A 19,911-nucleotide genomic window follows, 5' to 3' on the forward strand; every position below is an offset into this window, starting at 1 on the left:
AAAGGGTGTAGCTAGGCATGCTGTTTGTATTCTTCTTCTTCTTCTTTCGGCTGCTCCCGTTAGGGGTTGCCACAGCAGATCAACTGTTTCCATTTCTTCCTGTCCTCTGCATCTTGCTCTGTCACACCAACCACCTGCATGTCCTCTGTCACCACATTCATAAACCTTATCTTAGGCCTTCCTCTTTTCCTGTTACCTGGCAGCTTCATCCTTAGCATGTTTTTCCCAATATACTCAGCATCCCTCCTCAGCACATGTCCAAACCAATGTAATCTTGCCTCTCTGGCTTTGTCTTCAAACCTTCCAACCTGGGCTGACCCTCTAATATACTTATTCCTAATCCTGTCCATCCTCATCACACCCAGTGCAAAATCGTAACATCTTCAACTCTGCCATGTCAAGCTCTGACTCCTGCCTTTTTGTCAATGCCACTGTCTCCAACCCGTATAACATAGCTGGTCTCACTTACTGGTATTCGTCTGTCACAAATCACTCCTGACAGTCTTCTCCACCCACTCCATCCTGCCTGCACTCTCTTCTTCACCTCTCTTCCACACTCACCATTACTCTGAACTGTTGATCCCAAGTGCTTAAACTCATCAACCTTCCCCACCTCAACTCCCTGCATCCTCACCATTCTTCTATCCTCCCTCTCATTCACACACATATATTCTGTCTTAGCCCTGCTGACCTTCATTCCTCTTCCCTCTAGAGCATATCTCCACCTCTCCATGGTCTCCTCCACCTGCTCCCTACTCTCACTACAGATCACAATGTCATCTGCAAACATTATAGCCACAGGGACTCCTGTCTGATCTCGTCTGTCAACCTGTCCATCACCATTGCAAATAAGAAAGGGCTCAGAGCTGATCCTTGATGTAATCCCACCTCCACCTTAAACGCATCTGTCACTCTCACTGCAGACCTCACCACTGTCACACTACCCTAGTACATATCCTGTACCACTCTTACATACTTCTCTGACACTCCCAACTTCCTCATACAATACCAAAACTCCTCTCTAGGCACCCTGTCATATGCTTTCTCTAAATCTACAAAGACACAATGCAACTCCTTCTGACCTTCTCTGTACTTCTCCATCAACACTCTCAGAGCAAACATTGCATCTGTAGTGCTCTTTCCTGGCATGAAACCATACTGCTGATCACTAATCATCACCTCCCTTCTTAACCTAGCTTCCACTACTCTTTCCCATAACTTCATGCTGTGACTGATCAGTTTAATCCCTCTTTAGTTACTACAGCTCTTCATATCACCCTTATTCTTAAAAATCGGTACCAAAACACTTTGTCTCCATTCCTCAGGCATCTTCTCACTTTCCAAGATTTCATTAAACAATCTAGTTAAAAACTCCACTGTCATTTCACCTAAACACCTCCATGTTTCCACAGGTATGTCATCTGGACCAATAGCCTTTCCGTTCTTCATCCTCTTCATAGCTATCCTTACTTCCTCCTTGCTAATCCACTGCATGTCATGATTCACTATCCGCACATCATCAACCTTCTCTCCCTCTCATTCTCTTCATTCATCAACCCCTCAAAATACTCTTTCCATCTGCTCAACACACTCTCCTTGCTTGTGAGTACGTTTCCCTCATTATCCTTTATCACCCTTACCTGCTGCACATCATTACTAGCTCGGTCCATCTGTCTAGCCAATAGGTACAGGTCCTTTTCTCCCTCCTTAGTGTCCAACCTTTTATACAACTCTTCATATGCCTTATCCTTAGCCTTCACCACCTCTCTCTTTGCCATGCACTTCATCTCCTTATACTCTTGTCTACTTTCTTCATCTCTTTGACAATACCACTTCTTCTTCACCAACCTCTTTCTCTGTATACTCTCCTGTACTTCTTCATTCCACCACCCGGTCTCCTTGTCCTTCCTCTTTACAGATGTCACACCAAGCAACTCTCTAGCCATCTCTCTTACTAGCTCTGCTGTAGTTACCCAGCTATTCAGTAACTCTCACTGCCACCCAGTGCCTGTCTTAACTCTTCCCTGAACATCACCTCACAATTACCCTTTTTCAATTTCCACCATTTGATCCTTGGTGCTGCCCTCACACTCATCCTCCTCTTCTTGATCACCAATGTCATCCTACAAACCACCATCCTATGCTGCCTAACTACACTTTCCCCTGCCACCACTTTACAGTCCCCAATCTCCATCACTTAAAGAAACCATGGCTTTTTTACGCCATAATATATCCATAACTTTCAGAAATAATGTTTCCAATGACAGTCTCATAGACTGAAAAAATACTGTCTGATACTCTTAATAAATGTATAGGTTCATAAGTGGATAGAATAACAACCACAAATGTCTTTTTAAGCCTAGCCATGCAGCCCAGATCTCCATATCTGATGTAATAAGTTACATAAGTGGAGTGTCACAGTTGTGTTAAGACTTCCATTGTGGTGCTTGTAGTTCTTCGACATGTCATTAGTCGGTTGAGCCACCATGCTTGTTGTTCAGTTCCTGAAAGGGCAACATTATATGACTGTACTGATGTTACACAAACACCATTGGATCTAGTTATTTTAATCCATTTTGATGTTGTGCAATGATATATCAGCAGGTTGTGGTTGCGTAGCAGTGAAATGGTTATTTTGGGTATGTCATGCAGTGGCTGCTCCTGTGGCACATGGATTGTGGACTGGCTTGTGTAGTATACTTGCACAGATAGAATGTGGTTCAGTTCTGGGACGGTGTGTATAATACCTGATGGAAACATCTTACTTGTCAAAGAAGCATTGATATTGTGATGCTCACTATTATGTGGACATTGACATGTGTAGTTCCTTTCCAGCATTCTGACTAAATCCAGTTGTTCATGTTATATTTGTAACTCCATGCTTAATGCACACATTCAGTTCAGTTATTTCTGATGGCTTCAATCACTATCTGATGTGGCACATGCAGTCAATACAGAAGTCTGGACAAAGCAGAATAATAAGCAGGGGTTTGAATCTGGTAACATTTGTTCTGTTGGACAACTGTGTTGGACAGCAGTAGCTTACACACAGACTATAATTATGGCACACTCAGAGGGCCAACATTATTAGGCCTTGTCCTACAAGGTAGAGCACCCATACCCCTTATGATAGGAAAGTACTATAAGCCTTTCATGGGTGTTCTTCATCACATGACCAATATGCATGTTTCTGTGGCATCCATGATTGTTATGCATCTCTCTGATAGCTGTCCTGATATGTCTTTGAAAATGACATGATGCAAATGTTTATTATGTCATTCATTGCTTACAAGTTTTACCTATTCTTAAGATAATTATGATCTGTATTGCATGTCTTCATCCAGACATTTCTTTATTACTGCAATACTTTTTGTGACACTATACAGCTGAATGGCAGATGAGGAATTCCATAAACATTTATTACTGTCTAACATGCAGCCAGACCACCCAAAACTGAGACTGGTCTTTTGTTATAACCTTTTTTTTGTGTTGCTGCTGTTAAATTGATGTTGTTACTGTTCTCTGTAATTTCATGCAAGCATGCTCAGTATAACAATGTCTGCCATGTTCGCAAAACTTGAAATCATGATGTCATTCGATCTGTGTTGTCATTTGTCACTTCTGCATCTTGTATGTTATGAGATTACCATTTTAGCATTTATATGATTTTACAAGACTTGCTTGTCTACTACATGTTTGTAGGTGATAACCCCCTTTCCTATGGATGCCACTGGCATTTCTTTGCAAAGACATGTCTAATTCTGATGTACCTGATATTACAGTTGTAAGATCCATTTGTTGTTGTTGTGTATACTTGCTGAGGTGTACAAATACAGCAGTGGTCTCAGCAAGCCATTTTGTTTACATTCTGTACTTGTGATTGAAAAAACATTTCCTTGGCCAGAAACACTACTGCTGCACCAAAAATAAATGTGTAGCCACGATGAGCAACATGCATATCTGATTAACACTGCTGCTCATCACGCTAATGCACTTATATTGTACGGAAGTAGTGTGGCACATACACGATTGTTAATTCATCCCAGGGCTTATTACAGCTATTAATGACCAATATAAAGTGTTGATAGGGGATGTACTATGTAATAGTAACATCTCTGATGAACTTTATAGTTATTTTCACACATTTATTATTAGATGTCCTTATTTGTATAATATTCCAAATGTACACACACATTTGGAAAACCCACCCTTGAAAACTATTGTCTTGAGTTCTGGCAATATTACAAAGCCTACTTCTAACTTTCTAGATCACACACTGAAACCACTGGTTCAGAAAATTCCAGTTTTATTGTGGATTCTAGAGATGTCATAAAAAGCCAAATGCCTAAAAGATGACACTTATTTTAATACCTCAGATATAAATGCCTTGTATGGCAGTATTTGCCATGAAGAGGGCCTGTAGATATTGAAATGGATATTAGTCATATTTTCATCCTATCCAGAAACCTTTATAGAAATGATAATGGTGTTAGCAGAATTTATGCTACCAAACAATGTGTCCATTGCAGGTGAAGAATACTATCTGCAGATAAGGTGTAGTGCAATAGGTACCCCTAAGAGTTATGCACGTACATATAAAGAGGGCAACCTGTTAAAGATCCATGACTTTGGTAATATGACAATATATGAACTATTAATAAGAGACAATCAGAAGAGTTGATCACTGTTATACAAACTTTAAGGGAATGATGTGAACCATTAACAACGAATGTTCATAGGTTCATAGGTATGTACTAGGCTAATGACCCATGAGCCTTTACAAGCCTAGCCCATGTTAATATCAATAGTCATGTGATTATTTTCCTAGATGTTAGGGACAGTTTATGACAATAGTTAGAACCACTACAGACATATCATACGTAGACGCAGAACTGGCTAATAAAAAATGTCAGTTGTAAAATGTAGTATCCAGATGGCTTTTTAAATAAGGAAAAAAGGAAGGTGAAGGATGTCCTAAGGGAAGGGATAATTAAACCACATTTACTTGAGAGATTCGGTTATAACAAGAGTGATGTGAATCAAGCAAGTAAGAAGAAGAATGACAATTCAAGAGGTAGTGCAGAGGGGTTAAGATATGTTGTCCAGTTTGGACCACACAGTAGAGGTGTGGACAAAATAATTAATAAGAACTGGGGCACTTTACAGTCCAGTGATGAGATCAGAAAGTTAATTTCTTCAAAACCATTTCATAGAGAAGGGAAAGTTGTCTAAAGGAATCATTTGAATGAAAGAGTGATAACAATATGAACAGGATGGGTACATACAATTATAATGGGAGTACAATGTCTACATATGAAGAGATTGGTAATGTTTTTATTTATCTTTCGTACTACAGGGAATCTTTATTTTTAATGATTTTGTAAAGATGTGAGACAGTGAGGCTGGTTTACGTATCAAGAAGCAAGTGCAACAATTTCTATGTAGGCAACACAAGAGTATAGATTTAAAGTCAACATACAATAACATATTTAAGATATAAAGAAAAAGAGACCAATACACTTTATAAACATATCAAACACACAGATCATTGTGTAGAATTTAAATCTCATGTTTTACAGGTCGTTAAACTTTTAATGAGAGGTGGAAATTTTAAGAAATGTATTATTATGTGCAGAATTAGAGTGGCAATTGCATCTGAATAAATGAAATGAAACAAGACTTGATGGTCTGTCTTTAAAACCATACTTGAGAAAGAGAGGTATAAAAATGTTTTATTTTGTTTTAGTTTTAATGTGTAATGTGGAATGCTTAGTTATATGCAAAAATGTGTATGTTTTTAATTATGTGAATAAGATGTTGTTCAAACAGACTGTTCAATTTTTGATTTTTGATGCCTGAAGGAATGTTATAGTATGTTTAAAAGGAGGTGTTCAATCCTTGTTATGCCCAGTGTAAAGTGCTTATTTATGTATAAATGTTATGTAAATTAGATTTGCAAACAATAGACATCAAGACTTTAGCTAAGGTTTTGATTGTAAGTGCAGTGATCATGTGACTAAGTTGCTGTTCAAATTGATTGTTACTACATTTGATTTGTAATGCCTGAAGAAGGCCTTGTATTCTGTCTGAAGGCTAGTGGTAGCAGTTTGTTTGCGTTACATAAACATTTTAGTTTTATAAGGTCTATAATTTATTTAGCTGTCTTGCAGTTTTGAATCACTGTAAAGTTAATTGCTAATTTTAAATGTTTATACTCTGTGTGGCTTTTTCTTCCACATGGGTGTTTTGGTGTATGTATATGTATATATAGATGGATGTCTATCTATATCTATCAAAATCCATATTTCTATATCTATATCTTTGTATATCTCTGTCTGTATATATTATATTTTAAGCAAGTAAATCTTTAGGTACAAGTGACCCTTTTCATGGTGTACTGTTTGGTTGAGACACTATCTCAAAATTATATTGTAGGCAAATGCAGACTGTACGATTCAAGTACTGGATTGTACCATACATCTCATTAGCAACTTATAGCCTTCATCCTCAAAATAAAGCTACCAGAATCCTTGTAAAAGGTCTAACAAGTCCTTATCACATTTATGCAGTTTTCAGTTGTTTTGATGTTGCACCAGCATTTATAATTTAGGTGGAAATCTAAAGCAATGTGTTAGGAATGTGTACCAATTTGATGATGTGGATTTTGAGGGATGCCATGCTTAAGAGTGAGTCATTTATAATGTTATGTGTAACTAAAAATTATGAATTTTGCTGTTTTATTGTTTCAAGTTTGAGACTGTATCTCAGAGGATTCATTTTATGTGTCATAACAGAGATTTAATAGTTGAAGGGGATGAGGGCTTTGCAACTCTCACACACACATGTGCATACACACATACATTTGGGAGTTGCACATAGCTTTACCCCTTTGCAAAAATTATTTAACAGTGAGACTATGTGTTTTGATAGTCACTGTGTCACTGTCAATTCTATAGTTAGTGATTGTACTTTTGACCATCAATCAGTAGAGTATCAGACTTTAGTCAATGAGCTGTATTTTAGCTGGTGAATTTTTTTTTCAGTCGGGATATTTTCTTGATGGAATTTAAGCAGGTTCTTCTTAAACTTTCAGACCTAGTCCTGATTTCATTATCCAAAATCAAAAATGCCAGCTGTTCATATTTGTGTGGAACATACCTACTTTCTGGCCTGGTTTATCCCCAACACATGATGTAACTATTTTCGGAGGTAAGTCCCTATTTTTAGGCATGATTTACCCCTTGACACAATTTGTGAACCCTACCATCACATGTAATTTTTGAAGGTATCTGCTATACAGAAAAATGCACTACACGCACCGATAATTAAGAGGACACATATTTTACAGCTCATTTTCCAGAAGCAAAAATAAGTGACTTTGCGTGGTAGAATTTTATAATACAGTGCATTAAAGTCTACAGATTTGCTCTGTCTCTTTTATAATGTGCTCATAGTTTTCCACCATTTTAAACATATGTTTGTGAGAGGTACATTCCTACTTGATATCTGATATTCAAATGTTATGCTAATTAGCTGTGCAAATTTTTGGCTGGATAGACTGTGTTTTAATGGTTTTTGTACCTATTTTCAATGTCTGAAAGATGAGAGATATGTCACAAAATGTTTCACTGTCATTAGATTCATAGATGTATACAAGGCTAATCATCACTAGGGCCTTTATAAGCCTTGATATGCAATCCAGATTTATCCATGAGTTAATGTGCCTTTGAGGTTATTTTAAGGGGTGTATATTAGTTATGGCATGCTTTAATGGCTACCTTTGTCCATCAGATACATAGGTGTCAGATCAGGGATGAGTTTCCATTTTCCCATTCACTGGTCCAGGCTACTGTTGAATATGGTTAGAGAAACACTCTGCTCCACATGGATGAGAACCACATTCCAGAGCATAGGGAGTCTCTTGAGTTATATACCTGTGTCCAATATTTTCTGTTTAAGTCACAAGCAAAGTTTAAAATCCTTAGATAGAGTATTTCTGGTATCACAATAACATCTGAAATATTCCATAGATTTCATCTGAAAAGGAGGGGTCAAAATGCACAAGATATGTAACTCACACTATATAAAACGTACTGTTAAAATGTTACATTCTAATGAAGAATGTATATAATTGACTGTTAGCATGGTTTTGAGGTAGGCTGTGAAACATAAATGGTCTCGAAAAATTGGAGAATTCTTGGTAGTATTTGTTTTTAAACTATGGACAAAACAGTACTTCTGAAACTGTGCATCACATGGCTGAAACATAACAAACTATGCAAGGCCATAACACTGATCACATATGTTGTGACTTACAAATTTACCTGGATTCTGAATGGAATTTAAGAGCACCACAACACTATCATGAAAGCTTTACAATCCCTAATGAGTTAGATTCCTGCAATTACCCATTTCTTTACATACACACTTTAGATTTTAATTTCAGACTTGGGACACTACATGAATTTCCTTTTCAACAGTTGCACATCAATGACAGCTGACATATTCAAGTCTTTATGTCTTCAAGAAACACACTGCAGGAGGGGAGAACCTTTAGTTCTTCAAGAGGAAAAGCAACATTGCTAGTCGTGCTTCTACTGAGTTATAACAAATTGGCTATATTTTAGTAGTTTTGATCACAGACATCAATAAAATATTAAGTGCTAATCTGTACGTAATTTGACAGTAGCTGAGATTCTGAAAGCGTACATAATAAGACCAAGAATGACTGTAAACTTGTTAGGGTTATAACTAACCCCACAGTGACAGGGATGATGAAGATAAATCTTTACAAACATAGTTGGGGAGTAATTAACCACAGCGATATTGAAGAAGTGCTATCAGAATTAGGCGTAGCTGAAATTCAAAAGGCTAACAGGAAATTATTTTTGACAGCTCAGTGTGTTGATTGTTTTGTGCACTTTGCTTCTGATGTCATTATTCTGATACTTTTCCGTTATATCCCTACCACGTCTTCGTGCCACTGGTACTGCTGTCTATTCTTATTATGTAGTCTTTTATGCAGGACTAAGAAATGGTTATTGTGAAAGTAACTAAAATAAGCAGAGGAAGAAGGAATTGTTATGTTTGTAATATTAATAATACATTCAAAGCTGTACCACGTTTTCCCGCTACTGGCACTGCTGTGTTTTGCAAGAAAGCAGGAATTTTATTGTTAAAACTGTACGATGTCTTTAGTCTTCTTGCGCTACGCTGCCCTGCTTTGTATATGTAATCATACATGTAGGAGTGACATATATTTATTGTGAAGTGATGTAGAGGAAGAAAAAAATGTTTTTTGTATATACATGTCTTCGCTCTGCTAGCGCTGCTCTGTGTAATCATTCATGAAGGAGTGAAGAAATGTAATAGCCACTTCTTCATTTGTGGGCAAATCCCACAATGTAACATCCATGGCAGCCATAGTACTCCTTCACATTCTATGACAGAAAACACAATTTCTCATTACTGTTTCTCGTGCTTGTATACTGTAAGCAAAAGGGGGAACTTGTATGTTTTAAATATACTTTAAGAAAACCTTTATTGCTTATACGTGAATTATGCTTAAACACATCGTTCGGCATGTGGTAGGTGTGTAACTTTGGATTTCATGTATTGCTGATATGACAAGACGGTTCTGCACATATAATATTTTGAACTGAAAGTGGATTTTCATTTTACACATCTACTTCTCAGAATTAATTGCCAGCAAGACAAGAAATGTAGACCAGCAAAAAAGAAGTGTAGTGTAGTGTAGGATTCGCAGAGAAAACACTGAAGCTGACATACTGGCAAGATGCTGTATGAATACCGCTGTCTCTCCTGTTAGGGGTTGAATGCAAAAGTCCCATTATTACAAATCAATTTGAAAAGTTTCTCTAAAAATGTGTGAAGATTGTATCACATGCACTATGGGGATATTTAGGGTTCATTCAACCTTACACTAGTTGAGAAGCACTGTAGTGGAATGACTGTTTCCTCCCCTTGTTAATTAAACTCTATTTTCATTGAGAGATTGAGTATTGTCCTTTTTGGGTTTTATCTAGCTGATGCATTGTTAGACCTGGTCAAGTTTATTTGTTTCCACATGGTACTGGTACATGTGTTTAATTGAATAAATGTTGCAGAAAAAAAGCCGCCTGGAAGGTGCCTGTATGAAGTGTGGTGAATCTATTAGTTTGTGACAGTAATGCAGAATTGGTACAGAACAGCGAGGGGGGACTTTTCTAACTGTTTTAACAATTCCATTACTTAAGATGATTAACTTTGCAAAGTACAATATAATCACATACACACAACAATAGCTCAGCTACAAATATTGTGATACTGCTGTTGTACTCTTATTGTATCAAGTGAAGCCACTGCTGGGCTGTCCCTTCATCTGGAACTTAGGATTCAGGGTATGAGTCAAGGTCATCTTAGGCAGCACCAGACTGATATTAAACAATGAAGACAAAATCATTGCAAAACCTACCTTTATATATGACTACTGTGATGTGAATCTACTTTTAGAACCTTTTAGAGTTTGCTTTTTGTATACTTCAAACTAAATGAGCAAGAAATGTACAGCATTGTGGTGTTGCTAAACTCATTTGTTTTCATTTATTCATGACTGAGTTTCAAGATCAGCTGTTAATAATACTGTCATCAGGGTTTCTTTAATTCTTTCTGATGTTACGAGGCTGTGCCATGCCTAGGGGTAGCATTACATTATGTTCCATTTTAGTATTTCTTAATGCTAACATCTGCACATTGAGAAAGAACATCAGTGTCACATGATTACTTGGCCCCCACTTTCAGGAGGAATTATCTACAGAGTATCTGGCAGAACTTAGAAGACACTGACACCAGCATAATCGCATTGAAAATCAAACTCTTCTGTCATAGTCAGTTTCTACTTCGTGTATTGCCTCTTTTCATCATTTTGTGCCATTCTTCATCTGAATGTTTACATTAAAATGGAAGCATTTGTACTAACCAATCTTGTTTCCACACTGTATCACCAGCAGGGCTGAAGAATTTGTTATTTTGCTGAATAATTTAGCAGCTGCAAAAACACACAATTATAATGCTATGGTTGTTACACAATTCAAAAACAACCAAGAAACTGCAAAAACACCTTGAGCGCCCCCTCCTTCATTAAAACAAAGTTTTACTGTCTCCCATGTAAACAATTCAGTAGTCCTGCTTTGCAGATGGTGAAATCCTGCCGTGACCTTATGATTGGTGCATACCTCATCGTAACACAGGAAATCTGGACAAGGCCAAAAATAACAGTGTGACAAAAGTAAAAAAAAAAATAGATTTTAAATATTGCTCTTATAAAGTTGGAAAGTTGCTACAGTAAAAGGGTTTGTGTTGCCATGAATTTTCTAAAAGATATGAAGTCCGAAACTCAAATTTCTTGTCATTCAGTTGACAAATACCTTGTTTAATTACTACTGCCCTTTACTGCTTGATGTTTTATCTAAAGCATGCCTTTGTTACCACAGCTAAACTCTCCTTTGTAATGTAACGTATTTTTGTATATTGTAATGCCAAGACTTAATATTGTTCTTTGTACTGTACTGTTTGTGACTTATCTCTGCATATATCTGTAACTAAGATTTGGACTTAATTTAGGCCAAGACTTAAACTCTGATGGACCTATTGTATGCTGTAATTGTCTTCATATTTGCCATCTTTGCTTCCAGATACACTCCTTCTCTCATAATGTTACACTATTCTCTAATACCCATACTGCTGGCTACTTATGTAATCACCTTGTATGAAAACCAGATGCCTATTGATTATCAGTTCCCAAATGGTCATACTATCACACCAGATGTAAAACAGCCCACCTTTAGCCATACTAATCAATATGAGTCCAACTCTAAGCCTTGCTCACTCTTTCAGCATGCAAACCCCAGGCACACAAGCTATAGAGCCAAACAGTATTACAAACTTTTAAACAAACTACTGAAACTTATCACTAAGTATAGCCCTAGTCTTATACTTGGTGGTGACATTCATCCCAACCCTGACCCATCCACCTCTGATATATATACCCTCTCTATCTGTCACCAAAGCCACAAAACTACAATTAGTAGACCTACTAACTCTCTCCTGGCCTGTCATCTCAATATTAGAAGTATCAATAACAAGGTACATGAACTGCATGCACTCCTTTTTTTTCAAAACAGGTTTATTGTTTTAACATATAAGAGAAATATCATAACAATTTTATACAAGTAATTAAAAATAGGTATTATTATAATATTCAGCAAAACAACTAAAGTATTTACAAAGACATCCACTACAATCAGATCAATTAATTAAACTAAAATACCATGCTATTGAAATTAAAATTTTTTTAACAAATTTTGTAAATTATCCCATACAATAAAATAAGATGTTTTTCTATTTGTTCTAGTCCTAATTGTGTTTATTTCCATATGGCACACTATATTCATAACATTTTTAAATTCATTGAACGAAGGAGGTATATCTGAAATCCAATTTCTAGTTATTATTTTCCTAGCCACTGCTAGAATAGACCATAACAAGGGAAGCTTAACCTTTTTAACACTTTGAGGTACAGGTGTGTTGAATAATATAAGAGATTTAGAAATAATGAAATTATCTGTAAAAAGAGCCTGCAAAAATTCATTAATTGACTTCCAGTATTCTTTCAATTTTGTACAGTCATAAAACATATGAGCCCAGTCAGCATTAATTTCTACATTACATCTCTTACATAGATTATCTTTATTATTTATTTTATTCATCATCAAAGGTGTATAAAAAGATCTATGTAAAAATTTCCACGTATAAAGTCTCCAGACAATGGAAGACGTAGTTCTATAAGCAGATTCCAATATATATTGTTTATCTTGTTGATTTGGTGGGTCCCCATTAATAGAAGTGAAATAATTCCAGTATGAATCTACACTGTAAAAAGTTTCTTGTCTGATAACTTTATGTATGTATGAAAGTTTACCTTTATCTGAAACTTTATGTTGTAAATTTAATATCAAGTAATCAATCAGTGGTGGAATAGATTCTTTAACAGTTATAGACATTAAATCTATTTTATTAATGAGATGTTGTCTAAAGGTCTGAACCTCTAACCAGCAAGTTTCTCTTAGATCAAATTCTTGTTTTAAGAAATCTAGATTTTTAACTTTATTATCAGATATCAACTGATACCAGTACTTTAGATCATTATCTATAGCTAAATGAGTTCCTTCAGATGTAGATGACAAAAGCATACCCTGAGTATACATTATAGGAAATACAATAAAATTCCATTCCCTATACTTAGGGTGCATGAATATAAAGTTACGATAACTAATAATAATATTTAATGGGTAACAAACCATATGTTTAGGTGTAATAGGTGAAGTACAAAATTCCTTTAGTAACCATAACATGGAGTTATTTACAATCATATTTTATGTGTTAAGGAGATTTTCATGAAGTGTATACTAATTAGCTCCCAATAATCTTTCCATTTTGTGACATATGACTGATCTATTAATAAAGTAATAACTTTTACAATAGAAGAGATAGTATATAAATTAAAGTCTGGAAAAGAAATACCCCTTGAGACCAGCTATTAGTATGTTTCTTTAATGCAATCCTAGGTCTATTAGGTGCCCATAAGAAATTTAACATTAGTGTGTTCAGTTTCTTGATAATTATTTTTGTAGGTGGAAGTATTATTGATTGTATTAAGTATAAAATCTTGGGGAAAATTATCATTTTAATAATTGTAAGTCTCTCCTCCATAGAAAAAACATATTATTCCAGGTATTAAAAAGATTTTGTATATTAAGAAAACAGGTATTATAATTATTATATATAATAGATTTAATATCTTTAGATAGTATTATACCTAAATAAGTTATCTGACCTGAATTGGGTACATATTTAGTAAAATCACTAATGAGAATATTTTTTCGTGTATATATAGGTAGTATTTTAGTTTTTTCTTCATTGAATATTAAACCAGAAATACTTTTAAAATTCATCATGTTATCAAATAGAGACTGTATAGAAGAATTAGATCCTGCTGATGTAATTAGAACATCATCTGCAAGAAGTTGAATTTTGGATGTTGTATTTTCATCTATTTCAAAACCCTCTATGTCAGTACTGTTTCTGATCAAATTAGCCCAAGGCTCCATTACTAAAGTGAATAATAGTGGAGAAAGTGGACATCCTTGTTTTGTACCTTTAAGAATGGGTATTTTTTGTGAAACATATGTTCCTACCTTAATATAAGCCAACATTCCTTTGTATAAATGTTCAATTAGATTTACAAATGCATCCGAGAAGTTTGTGCACTTCATTAAGGTAAACAGATAGTTCCAACTTACTGAATCAAATGCTGAACTTATATCAAGACTAATAAGTGTTAAATCTTTCTTTTTCCTATTTGCAAAATCTATTAATGTTAAATTTCTTCTTATATTATCAAAAGTATTTCTATTTACAATGAAGCCTGTCTGATCTATATCTATAATGCCGGGAATGATTGTCTTCAATCTATCAGCAAAGATATTCATAAACATTTTATAATCAACATTAAGTAATGAGATGGGCCGATATGAAGAACATCTAGTTGGATCTTTATTAGGTTTTAAAATTGGCGAAATAAATGTATATTGCCAAGATGGGGGGGTTATTAACTCAGTTTGGGCCAAAATAAAAACCTTATGTATTAATGAATATGTATTTTTAGAAAGGATTTTATATATCTCTGGTATAATACCATCATTACTCGGTGCTTTATTTGATTTAAGCTTATTTATTTGTGTAATAACTTCTGTATATGAAATACCCTTGTCCAATAGTTTAATCTGTTGTTTATTAAGCTTTTTATTCATATTTGTGGTTATAAACTCCTTTATTTTATCTTTAGGTTCCATGTTAATATTATTATTGTTAATTTTGTGAAAGTGATTTCTAAATTCATCTAGTATTTCTGGTATACTAGAAACATTCTTCTTTTTCCTTAGAGAAAATATTTCTTTGATATGGTTTTGTTTATTCAACCTTTTTGTTTTATTTTTAAGTCTATGTAAGTATTTGGGGCTTATTGAATAAGACAAAACTTGTATTCTCTAAAGTTATTTTAACTTTATGAGTTAAAATTTCTTTGTATTTCTCATTTAGTTTGTTTATTTCTTCAATAACTTTCTTGTCCATAATATTTTCTTTATTATTATGTTTATAAGAGTCTAATTTACTTTGAATATCTAACAATTCCTTATCCCAAGATTTCCTTTTATTATTATACCATCTGATACTTTGTCCATATAGATATGATTTTAAGGCATCCCAAACATAAACAATGGAGACTTCAGGAGTGTTATTTATGTCTAAAAATGTTTTACTTCTGAAAGTATATATTCTTTATAGTCTTTTAGTTGAGTTAAGTATGCTGGTATCCTTTTGATCTGAACATTATGAGTATTTTTTATCATGAATTCAAAAACAATTGAATTATGATCAGATATAGGACATGAAATGATTTTGGAATTAATTAAATCTGTTAACATCTGGTTAGAAATAAAGACCCTATCTATTTTTGAATAAGTTTTGTATCTGTTAGAAAAAAGGTGTATGGTAATGATTTTGAATCTATCTGATTATTAATATCATTCAAATGATAAGAATTAGAAAAATCCTTTAAATGTTTTGCATTAGATGTAATTCTTCTCTTTCCTATAGTGGTAGTATCACTTTCATGTAGTATACAATTAAAGTCACCAGCTAAAATAATATCTCCTATAGAGAATGATATGATCTTATCAAGATGATGTTTCACTGTATTAATACCAATTCCAGGTATCCAATATACATTAATTAAAGTGTAAGTCTTCCCATTAATTTGTATTGTAACCATACAAAACATTCCTTTGTCATCCTGATAAGACTTAATGGTTTTAGGAATGGGCATACTTTTATTCCATAAAATAGCCACTCCTTTTTTTTTCTGAGTGTGCTCTGAACTAACCAACACTGTATATTTGTTTGTGGCTAGGTTATCAATATCTTTTTTCAAGAGATGGGTTTCTTGTAGGAAGACTAAGTTGGCCTTATGTAAATTAATGTATCTTATTAGGCTTGCCCTTTTACATGGATTATTCAATCCATTAATGTTTAAAGAAATTCCTTTTAAAGATGTCATTTGGCATTTTTAAAACTTAAGAATCTTATGATCAAAATAACAAATAACAAGATAAGTAATGTTACATCTCCTCCTTTAGGTGTACCTTTAAATATAGCTGTATTTACTGAATCTCTTATGGGATTTCGTATAGGATTCAATTTTGTTTGTAGTGACAATGAATGTACAAAATATATTGTGGATGTCAAAACTATATACAAATAACAATGAACAAGTGAAAATAATGTAAGGATTAAACCTTGCATCCAGCCTGGAGTTGTAAACTCCAACTTAGAGTAGTATTTACCACTCAAGTTAACCCCCTACCCTAAGCAGCAGTACGTCAGCTACCACCTTATCAATTTAATACTAGTTATATTTAACTGAAGTTAACAGTTTTCAATTCAATTATCTAGCAAGACAAGACTACACATTTGGTAAAACAGCATCATATAAACTAAAATAAACCTTTTTTTTTTAAAAACTGTTCATACTACTATATACATCCATGTAATATAAAACACTTGTATTCAAATAGCATTCAAATAATCTTGATGTTAGAAATCAAGAGGAGAGAAAAATAAGTTCTAACATTCATTTAAATCAAAAACTTTGGCTAATATGATTCAGACATTACATATATTAGGATGCATCTATTTTCTGTTATGTAAATACAGTTAACAGCTTCCAAAAAAAAACTTGAATTGCTTGTATATGAGCATTTACTCAAACTCATTATTGCCAATAGAATAAAATATTGTATTCATAGAAATTGTTATAAATCATACTTCATAGTTAAGCAGATTCTCAGAAACATTTATATACATATCTACATACACACACACACACACACATATATATATATATATATATATACATACATACATACACACATACACACACATATACACATATACATATATATATATATATATATATACACATGTATACACACACACACACACACACACACACACACACACACACACATACACACGCACATACACACACACACAAACACACACACACACACACACACATACACACAAACACACACACACATACACACACATACATACACACACACACACACACACACACACACATACATATATATATATATCTGATCTCACTGAGTTGTATCTTTACTGAGCACCATCTTACATTGCTGTCCCTTCAATAAATCTGTCTGCTTTATACAAAATAATGCACAGCAAACACATTTTAGTAACCAGATTTTACAAACATGCTATACTACTGCTTTAAAATATATCACATGACAATTTCTTCCAGTATAGAGTTATAAAATTATTTATGCTTGTCAATCAGATGAATTAAATGAGTTATAGTAATGTATATGTTTGGGACATAGGTTTTCACATATTATTAATCTGCTATTCCTGTATCTGTGATGTGTCAGTGTGATATCTAGGTCAAAGGTAAGACCAGCTGCTTTCAGCTTCTCTGTGAGAATTCTGAGAATTGAAGCTTTTGAAGTAGCTCATGGACACTGTGCATGAGACAGCCCACATCCCAGATTGTCTCTCTTAACATTTTGGCGTAAACTTATTAAAACTAGTGACAAACATTCATTTAGCAGTGTAAATGCATTTAAACATGACAAAACCTTCACAATGCATTCTACAGGTTATTACAGACTCTATGTAAGTGAAATCAAGCCCAAAACTATTAATAAGTAACAAAACTCAACATTTTTGTCCCAACTCAACTCCTATGCGAATCTTATTATTTACTGTGTCTATATGATCAAAAGTATTTCTATATATTAATAAAGAAAAGAAAAGAGAGTAGAAAGTAAAAGGGTGTAAGGCAGAAATAAAAAATGTAAGAGAAAGCTATAAGAAGTATATACAATAGAATATTATTTACTGTTTATATTAATAGAGTTAAAAATAAAACATATTATTTACTATTATTTAGTTCTAATTATTATTAGTTAAAGCATGACAGATTATTTACAAACAAGCATAAGCAGTGTAATCAAGAAAGTATAATTAGGTAGTGTCATTCCTGTATCTGTGATGTGTCAGTGTGATATCTAGGTCAAAGGTGAGACTAGCTGCTTTCAGCTTCTCTGTGAGAATTCTGAGAGTTGAAGCTTTTGAAGTAGCTCATGGAAACTGTGCATGAGACAGCCCACATCCCAGATTGTCTCTCTTAACATTTTGGCGGGAAACTTATTAAAACTAGTGACAAACATTCATTTAGCAGTGTAAATGCATCTAAACATGACAAAACCTTCACAATGCATTCTACAGGTTATTACAGACTCTATGTAAGTGAAATCAAGCCCAAAATTATTAATAAGTAACACAACTCAACATTTTTGTCCCAACTCAACTCCTATGCAAATCTTATTATTTACTGTGTCTATATGATCAAAAGCATTTCTATATATTAATAAAGAAAAGAAAAGAGAGTAAAAAGTAAAAGGGTGTAAGGCAGAAATAAAAAAAAATGTAAGAGAAAGCTATAAGAAGTATATACCATAGAATGTTACTTACTGTTTATATTAATAGAGTTAGAAATAAAACATATTATTTACTATTATTTAGTTCTAATTATTATTAGTTAAAGCATGACAGATTATTTACAAACAAGCATAAGCAGTATAATCAAGAAAGTATAATTAGGAATAGCATTTGAAGAACATATAAACTTTTAAAGGAAAAAAAATGTATCAAATTACTGACCTTATTTTTCCTCTTCAGAAAGAGAAACAAGTTAAATCACAGCTTGCCATTAAATCTCCAGATATTTTGACTAGTTATGAAACAAAACATTTCTTTGCACACAGAGAATCACTTTGATTAAATCTTTTCAAAATTTTTGTTGTTTCTTGGAAATGCGGGAACTATATTTAAAAAGATTAATAATAAAATAAAATGATGAGAGAGAAAAAACATAGCACAAATCATTTGTTTTTAGTCTCTTCTTCTTCTCTGAAGTCTTCCACGAAGTTTCAGTTGCCAGTCTCTTTAACGAAGGACTAGCCCATTCCATTTCTTCTATTTTTCCAAAATCTTATTTTTTTTGATAAACAGTAAAGCAGAGTCTAAGTCATTGAAAATTTTAGGACCATCAGGAAGGAAGATTTTAAGCTTGGCAGGAAACAGAAGGTATGTTTTAAACTGTGCTTTTTTAAGCTCCCTTATTAGTGGCAGAAAAACTTTTCTTTTAGCTAATACCATGGAAGAATAGTCATTGTCAAAACGCACAGTTGTTTCATTAATCTTAACAGGAGCTTTAGCCCAAGCAGATTTAAGAACCATCTCTTTATCAAGATGATAGAAATCTAACTATAACTGATCTAGGATAGTTTTTGTTAGAGTTAGTATTAGCTATAGATCTATGTGCTCTTTCGATACCAAAAGAGAATGCTTCTGGTAAATCTAAAGTTTTAGGGAGCCATGTTGTTAAAAAGAAGTAATATTGTTACCTTCAATATTTTCTGGCAGTCCAAAAATCCTAATGTTATTGCGCCTAGATCTATTTTCCAGGTCATCCAGCTTTGTTTGTAAATGTGTATTTTGTTTCAGCAGAAACTCAATGTTGATTTCCTCTTCTTGTATTCTATTTTCCATGTCATTCACAGCTTCTTCTATGCCTGTCATCTGGATCTTCTGTTGTTGCAGGTCCATATGTAACAAGTCTATTTGTTTTGTAGTTTTTCTATGAAAGTGTCTATTTTAGTATCCATTTTATCCATCTTAGCAGTAAGTTGCTGGACTATA

Source organism: Protopterus annectens, chromosome 1.part1 (genome assembly GCF_019279795.1).
Source record: "Protopterus annectens isolate FY-2018-M chromosome 1.part1, PAN1.0, whole genome shotgun sequence".
Classification (NCBI taxonomy): Eukaryota; Metazoa; Chordata; order Ceratodontiformes; family Protopteridae; genus Protopterus; species Protopterus annectens.